Raw genomic sequence first — 9,209 nt, forward strand, 5'->3', positions numbered from 1 at the left:
ACTGTGTGCATCTCTTTCTGATTTCTCTATTCTGTTCTATGGATCTGTGTGCCTGCCTCTCCACTAATATCACACATCTCTCAAAATTACCTGATGACTTAGCTACGTAAGTCTTAAAGTCACATAGACTAGCTCTTCCCATATTCTTCTTCTTTCCCAAATTGTTTTAGTTATTCCAATTTCTTTGCTCTCTATATACCTTTTATGACATTCTTCTGTACAAAAAAAAAAAAATTGCTTGAGTTCTTGTATATCAATTTGGAGAGAAATTTGTTGAGTTTTTTTTATGTTGAGTCTTCCAATCTATGAACATGGTATATCTTTCTGCTTATTGAGGATTTTGATTTGTTTGTTGGCATTTTCATACTTCTTTTAATACTGGGAGGTGGACAATGTCTGTTGGCATAGGGTCTCAGTTCCTCAAACCTCCCCAGAAGGCTGCTGGAGTGTCCTCATAGCATAGCTGACTTTTCCTCAGAGCAGAGCCATGGGTTCCTACAGCTTTGCAAAGCTCAAGGCTTTATTATCTCTTGTATTATCTCACAGAAGAAGCTATATGACTTTTATGACTGAGCTTTGAAACTCATATGCTGCCTTTTCCACAATCTCCTAATTTTTTTACACTTTATTGTTGAGGGATATGGAACAAGGACAACAGGTTCACTGGGGGCCACCGTGGAGCCCGAGTTTCACATCATTCATGAATTCATTCATTCATTCTGTCAACAAATACTGTAAGGAAAATCTCCTTTGGGCCAAGCATTTTTTTTTTTATTTTTTTATTTTTATTTTTTATTGAATGATAACTATGTACATTAATGCACTCCTGGGGTACAGTGTGGGGTTTTCACACACAATCCAAAACACTTCCATCAAACTGGTCAACACAGCCTTCATGTCATTTTCTCAGTTATTGCTTTAAAACGTTCACATTCTACTCTTAGAAAGATTCACTTGTACCCCTATAAGATAAACCTTAGAAGTGATCCCTCCAATCCCCCTCCCTCCACCCATTCTCCCCTCCCTTCTCCCTCCCCCCTCCCCATATTCTTAGGCTATTTGGTTATAGCTTTCATATAAAAGGTATAAATTAGTTTCATAATAGGGGTGTGTACATTGGATACTTTTTCCTCCATTCTTGTGATACTTTGTTCTTCTGGGCCAAGCATTCTTTTAGGTGAACAGGATAGAAATCCCTTCCCAAGGGAGCTTTGATACTGGAAGGAATTGACAATAAATTAGCCAAATAAGACCCAGTAGCCCCACAATTGGGTATTTACCCAAAGGTTAAAAACAAGTTATTTTATGAAAAAGGCACCCTGTATTGACCAAGTGTGGTGGTTCACACCTGTAATCTCAGCACTCTGTGAGGCTGAGGAGGGCGGACTGCTTGAACTCAGTAGTTTAAGACCAGCCTGAGCAGGGGTAAAACTCCATCGTTACTAAAAACAGAAAAACTAGTTGAGCACTGTGGCAGGTGTCTATAGTCCCAGATACTCAGGAGGCTGAGGCAAGAGGATCACTTGCACCCAAGAGTTTGAGGCTTCTGTGAGCTGAGATGCCACAGCACTCCACCCAGGTGACAGATTGAAACTCTATCTCAAAAAAAAAAAAAAAAGACATTTGCACTTAAATGTTTATTGGAGCACAATTCACAATTCACACTCATGTGCCCATATGATAGTAAAACTCAACAGAAACCAAGTGGGTGAGAGGGATAGAGGAGAGGATGGGTAAATTCACCCTTCATGGGTACCATTAATACTATCTTGGCGATGCATGCTATCTTGAGTTTGCCTCAAACTTCACCAAAGCAATTCATGTGAGCAAAACATGTTACTCCTATAATATTCAGAAATTAAAAAAAAAATCAAATAATGGTGAGAACTATGAAGAAAAAAAAGACGGGTGGGTGAGTAAAGAGTGGTTTTGCCTCCTGGGGGGGGGGTCCTGAAGAGGGCAGAGTTTCCTTTATATGATAGTTAGTACCATTGATTGATTTCTGGATTCCAAGGTACCGGGAAGTGAGTCACCAAGACAAGATTGAGGTTGAGACAAAGAGGGATGAAATGGGGGTGGTGAGAGGCAAGGGTGGTGGCTGAGGTGGGAGAGAAGGTCAAGGACAAGTCCAAGTCATCCTGTGTCCTATAGCCACCAATAGGACCATGGGTTGGTACAAGCAGAAGAGACATGGGAGCTTCTTGGGCTTTGCAAAGTCTTGTTCTGATGAACAGATGCTATGTGAACCTTGTATACAGGGGTTCATGAAAGGAGGTGGGTGAGGTCCATGGCTGCTGTAGGAACCCACAAATACAAGGGTTAGAAACCGTAGCTTGTGCCAAACCTCAGCCAAAAAGAAACTGTGCAATCATGGCTTTTTTTTATGCTCTTTATTTGGTATGAAACTGTCAGGGAATTAGGAAGGAATGTTGGTGCCGGGCAGGTGGAAAGTATATCTGAATGTTGTAAATAGCAAAATCATGTTGAAATATTAAAACAGAGATCTATGTGACCTAAGAAGGAATTGTTGCTCTATCTGTGTAACAGATGATTCTAAAAACTTAGAAACTTAAATCAATAATGAAGATGTATTATTCTTACAGTGCTGTGGGTCAGGAATTCAAGAATGACATTGTCGGGCATTTCTGGCTTGAGGTCTCTCATGAGGTCGTCTGGAGGTCTGACCGGCACGGGAGGACCTGCTTTGGATCTGACTCACTCCCACGTGAGCCACACATGGTGGGCAGGTTGTGCTGACCATTGTCAGGATGACAACATAGCTTGTTGCACGGGGCTGCCTTGGCTGGGTTGGTTGAGCATCCTCACAACATGGTGGCCAGCTTTGCTCAGACCAAACGATTCAAGAGAGAACAGAAAGTGGAAGATGCCACAGCATTCATGTCCGAGCTTCAGAGGTCACCTCCCTCATTTCCCCCAGTATTTCACTTATTTCACTGGTCACACAGGACAGTGTTCACTATGAGAAAAGGTCAGCCAAGGTTGGGAATACCAAGAGATAAAGGTCACTGATGTCCCTCTTAGAGGTTGTTTACCACCAAGACCACTTTCTCCTCGGAGCGTCGGACGCTTCTGCTCATAGAATGACCACATCACATAACTGACCCATGAAACTGGACTTCATGACTGGTAGAATAACCAGGAAGTAGTGTCCTGGGCCTGGGTGAGTTTCAATCACGTAACACTGGACAAACACCCCTCTCATTTTCTGCTCTACATCTCCTAATCCTTGGTTTCTTGGTTTCATTTATTGGTTTCATTTTCCTCATGAAAAAGTAGAACAAAACTTTCTGTATTAGTCTCCTACACTCCCACAGCTTCCAATAATCACCACATACCAGGGGATCTTAAAACAACAGGAATTCACCCTCTCCAGTCCTGGAGCCCAGGAGTCTGAGGTGCAGGTGTCTCAGGGCCACTCCCCCCACAGGCCTCAGGGGAGACTCCTTCCTGCCTCTCCCAGCTCCTGGGGGCTCCAGGCATCCCTGGGCTTGTGGCCACATCACTCCAGTCTCTGTTGCCATCTCCACATGGCTTCTCCTCTGTGTCTGTGTCTCCTCTGCTGTTTCTTAGGAGGACACCTGTCACTGGGTTGAGGAACCTCCCTAATCCAGGATGGTTTCATCTCGAGATCTCTCACTAAATACCTCTGCAGAGACCCTATTGCCAAATTACATTCTATTCGTATGTCCTAAATGATAGGACATGGGCACGTATTTTGGAATCACAATTCAACCCATTACAGTTGTATCCAGTTCCCTCCTGAGGCTGCAGAGAGGACCCTCTCTGCCTCTCCCAGCTCCTGGGGGCTCCAGGCATCCCTGGGCTTGTGTCCACATCACTGCAGCCTCTGCCTCCATCTCCATGTGGCTTCTCCTCTGTGTCTGTGTCTCCTCTGCTGTCTCTCAGGAGGACACCTGTCACTGGGTTTAGCCTTCCCTCATCCAGATGGTCTCATAGCATCAAGGTCCTTCACTTAAACACAACTGCACAGACCCTATGTCTAAATACGGAAGCTGTTGACAGCTTCCAGGGAACCTGTCTTTTTTCAGGCAGCCAACTGCCTCTCAGCCCACTACATATTTGTGTTACACATCTCTTTCCTTTCTCACCTTTCGTTTCCTTGACATAAATTCACCAACCACTTCTTAAGCTCTCACCTATGAAAGGCCACCCATGAAGCCTTCCCAACCAAAATGCATAAAGTAGCAATAAAGTCAGTTTAACTGATTTTTGGAATCAGGAAGCAGAAAGAAGATTCTGTTTATTAATGAACAAAATAGCAGGAATGCCACGGGGCCATCGATACTTGGTTTCCTAGTCAACTGGGGCCACCAGAACAAAACGCCATAGACTTGAGGCTGAAACAGCAGAGAGATTTATTCCTCGTGGCTCTGAGGGCTGCAAGTTGAAGATCACGGTGTGGCAGTCTTTTCAGGGTGGGGACATTTCCTGGCTTGCAGACTGCATCTCCTTGCTGTGTCGTCACGTGAGGGAGAGAGACAGAACATGGGCTCGCCTTCTATTTCTCTTTTTATAGGGGCACTAATCCCGTTATAAGGGCTCCATCTAAACCTTATCACTCTCCAAAATCCCCACCATCTAAAATCATCCTCCCTGGGAGTTAGGCTTTAAAAAATGAATTTTACCAAGAGGCAAATATTCAGTCCATTAATATTTGGGGTGATGGCCTCACACTAGGTCTGAAGAATCTGAAGTTAATCCAGAGTACCCAGCACCTGGGGGATTTTCTTCCATCCTCTCTGGGAAGGTTTTCTGGGCAGACCCTGGGTCAAGGCATGCATCCCACAAATGTCAGGGTCCCATGCAGAGGTCAGAAATGTCGGATCAAAGGTGGAAGTCCACAAGAATTGGGAATCCAAGCTCATATAACTTTGGACACAAGGCCAGAAGGAAGCCCCTTCCCCAGGGCTGGTTGGGGGCTTCATCAGTTCAACATGGGCACCCTGCATAGGCCGAGGTTCCCCCCCACCCAATTTCTTGCCTGCCTCAGAAGGGGCAGTAGAGAATAGATATTAAACAGCTTTTACTGGAACAAAAATAAAATTATCCTATGAATACAAGCCAAGGAGGTGTGTGTGTGGGGGGATTTGTTCTCTTTCTTACTTCTGTTTCCAGGAGGAGACATAAAATCCCCACCTACGAGTTGCATGCTGTTGTTAGCTTGGCCCCTGCTCAGAGCCCTGTGTTCCTGTGGTCTTATTGGTCATTATTTTCCCATGAATAAGTCTATCCAAGGATTGAGTTGGGTTTGAGAGTCCATCAGGCTCCTATCTACTTCTTAGCTAGAAAGGGGGGCCCCTTCGGCCCAAAAGCCAGGCTGGAGCTGAGTGCATGACCAGAAGAACTGTTCATCCCTTAGGAAAAAAAAAATTTTTTTTTGCTTGTCATACACACAGGATGACTTAAAAATAGCGTTTGCATCTGAAATGGTGCCATCTATCTTTCTGAAATATTCCAAATTCCCCCAAACCATTGCAGAGAGCCCGATTAAAATTCCGGCCATCAATTCTACCGTTGACACTGTAGTTCAGTAATATGCTCTTCCGGGGAGGATGAGGAAGAACTAATCTGCCGTGGAAAAGGTGTTCCTTAAAATCCCCACCATGTTTTCCATCTAAGTGCTTAGAGGGGCATGTCTATAATTTCCCATAATTTTGCTTTAAGTCTCAATATGCTTCAATTGGATTAAGGAAAATAATCAATGTTCTTAATACAGTATTTACTTGTAATATTTTCACGGGGCTGTGAGTTAGGTTCCCCGAGATGAAAGATGATTTTAAAAATTGCTAAAGGTAATGATTTTTTATAGCTTAATTTAGATTATATTGAAAATTATGAGGGGAAGGAAAAAAAAAAAACCAACAACAACCCGGAACGGCTGCCACCTTATTAAACATTTCCACGTTTTTGCAATTTAAATACTACACTCAGTCACATATTTTATGTATTCATATTTCAACAATAAGCATTAATAACATGGTAATATCTTTATTTCCATACCATTTCTTTAATATACCATGGGGAGCTGGAAGCAATGTTCCCTCAATAATTATTTCCATTAGAACTAGCAGATTTTAGCAAAGGGCTCAAATTTTCTCCCATGTGGTAGAAATTGCTCCTCTTAGGCTGTGGCCTTGAGTGCACAGGTGGAAAATCTTTACTGCTCTTTAAAAAAAAAAAAAAGATAGTAACGTGAAATTGCATGTTTTGTGGCCCGTCTGTCTATCTTATGATCTGCCTTGGGGGATGTTTGTCTCTCTCCTGCAGAGATCAGATTGTAGCAGCAAGCTACCTCCCAGCTTTCTGTTTCCACCTAACAGATACAATGTAGCTGTTTTCAGCACACCTCCTATGTGGGAGACTCAAATACAACTTGGACTTTTCCTAACAAAAGGAAACTATCTCACTGTCAGATGTACCCTTACATTAATCTGAAATAAACAAATAGAAGAATAAAAAGTGTGGTCACCATCTAAACAAAAGAAAAATTAAAAAAAATAAAACTTTTTGCTTTTTAAGAATTTACAATTAAAAAAATAAAAATAAAGGCCATTTCCTAATTCCCCTACACTGGACGCCCCAAGGACCACTGGGATACCCTGAACCACACACATGTTCCCCATTGGTGTGCACCTCGAGGGGCTTGGGTAGAGGTGGGGTTGGCCTGTGGGGTGCACAATTCCCGCTATTTGCATGAGGACAGGGGGAGGCTCCTTTGGGGCCACACTCAGGAGGTTATCTGAAAAAGACAGGCTTCTCACACAGAACTGAGACCACGTGTAGCATTTGCCTGTGCAAAATTAAAATCATTAAGGTTTTCAGGTCAGCAAAAGTAGACCATGAAAGCAAGGACCAGGACCTCCCAAATACAGGATCCTGAGCCCCCAGCTCAGACCCTGGGTGGAAATGCCCATTAGATTGGGCAGCTCTCAGGCCTGGCTGGGAGGAAGCTTTGAAAAATGGCTGCACATATGCCGTGGTGCTGATTTAGTCTACACAGAGCCCCAGACCATGCAGGCATGTTGACAACTCTGTTAGCACTGATGTGAAAACTGGTGATCTGGCCAGTAGCAGGGATGCTGGTGAGAGGCAGAGCTGGTGCCTCCTCTCCAAGGTGGGCAGACTCCTGGATCCCTGCTCTGGGTTTTCCTGGAACTTTGCTTCCTGGGCAGAACTCAGCAGCTGATTTGGGGACAGAGCCACCTCCCAGATGCTGGAGGAGGAAGGATACATTCTCACCAAGGACTGTGACCCAGCAGCTCCCCAATCTAGGGGGTGATGTTTCTTTTCTGGTTTCAGGGTGAACGCCGTGGGTTCCTCCTCCCCTGCCAGACAGACATATCACACCTCTCCTGGTAGGACAGGGATTTAATTTTTTTCTCTTGGTAAATCAGAGAGATTCATCTTTTTTTTTTTTTAATTTTTTTTATTTTCTTTTTTGAGACAGAGCCTCAAGCTGTCACCCTGTGTAGAGTGCTGTAGCAACACAGCTCACAGCAACCTCCAACTCCTGGGCTTAAGCAATTCTCCTGCCTCCACCTCTTAAGTAGCTGGGATTATAGGCACCTGGCACAACATCCAGCTATTTTGTGGTTGCAACCATCATTGTTCTTTGGCGGGCCCCAGCTGGATTCGAACCCACCAGCTCAGGTGAATGTGGCTTGCGACTTAGCCACTTAAGCCACAGGCACCGAGCCAGAGTCATCTTTTAAAAAGTGTCTGTGATGAGAAAATAATGTAAGTGAGCAGAAGCCCAACGGTCAGGGCTTTGAGGGCAGTGAGCAGGGTGATCACAGACTGATCTGGGTACAGGTGGTCCTTGGCTGATTGCGTGGAATGTCCAGCCCAGTCAGCCCCCTCCTGCTTTATCTGGAGGGGTCAGCTCTGGGCCCCACATCTCCTAGGAGCATCAGGGCTGGAGCCTGCCCCAGCTGAGTGGCCACACTTCAGTCAGGTCATGTGTCCGGCCAGTAGGAGCTTCCCCTAGGGACACACGTGGGCTCCATCCCCAGTGTGTATCCAGGGGAAGCAAGAAGCAGGGTTTCTGGGAGTGCTGTGGGGACCCTGCTGAGGGACGTCACTGCTCACATTCAGGGAACCCTTGTCTGAGATTTTGATTCCTTCTCAGGCATGGGTCACTTCTGGTGACCGACTGTGTCATCCACTAACAGGGCCACTCTGCACAGGCATGTGGGCCTGGGTACAAGTGCGTGTCTGTGCATTTCTGTGTGTGCCCTTGTGTCCATGTGTGTGTGTTTGAAGGCTAAGGTGCATGTGTGCCCTTAAGTTTATATGAGTGTGTTTGCGTGAGTGTCTATGACAATGTGTGGGTGTTTATGTGAGTGTGTATTTACAGGTGAGTATGTGTTTATGAGTGGGTTTGTGTCTTGTGTTTTTGCCTATTTGTGTGTTATTGGTGTGAGTGTGAAGGCGTGCCCGTGTGTTGTCAGTGTGTGTGTATGTGGGACTGTGTGTATGTCTGAGTGTGTTTGTAGACAGCTCTGTATCGGTGGGTGTGTTTGGTGGGCGTATGACGGTGAGGTGTGAGTGTGTATCTACTTACAAACACATTTTATTTCTTGCCTCGTGACAAGTTCTACCTCTAATTTAGGGTGTGAATTCTAAAATGTAAAAAAAAATTTTTTTTAAATGTTCTAAAAAATCTGAGTTATTTTGCACAGAAGAAAAGGGGCTCTTTTTTCCTATCAAATATTTTTATTTCAAATTATGAGACCAGAAAGCAGCAGAAAACAGGGAGTGACTTTGTGTATATTTAATCAACACCAAACAGAACAGAGGTTTCAAGGTACTACATTCCGGAGAAACAAGGAACTCAAACTTTTACCGGCTTAAATGCTGAATTTATTAATTCTTGATTGTTTTAATTGTGGGGGGAGGAAAGGGATTCAGTTGGGTATACATGGTGCTTTGGGGCAGGAAGGTCTCAGGTACGAGTCACAGTCTGGGAACCCCAGTTTGCAGGGAGAGGCAGAGGAGGGCTCTCTGGAAACCCCTGCCCCGAGTCCGCAGCCCTGAGGCAGAAGGAGGTTTTCTCCCTGCAAATTAGGGCGTTGGAAGCATTTACAGGGCCTGTGTCTGCCCAGCAACTGCTCCACTCAGCTTGGGGATCTGAACAAGAGAACATTCCACCTTCTTAGTGCAAAGAC

Source organism: Otolemur garnettii, unplaced genomic scaffold, assembly GCF_000181295.1.
Source record: "Otolemur garnettii isolate 467f Iridium unplaced genomic scaffold, OtoGar3 scaffold00065, whole genome shotgun sequence".
Classification (NCBI taxonomy): Eukaryota; Metazoa; Chordata; class Mammalia; order Primates; family Galagidae; genus Otolemur; species Otolemur garnettii.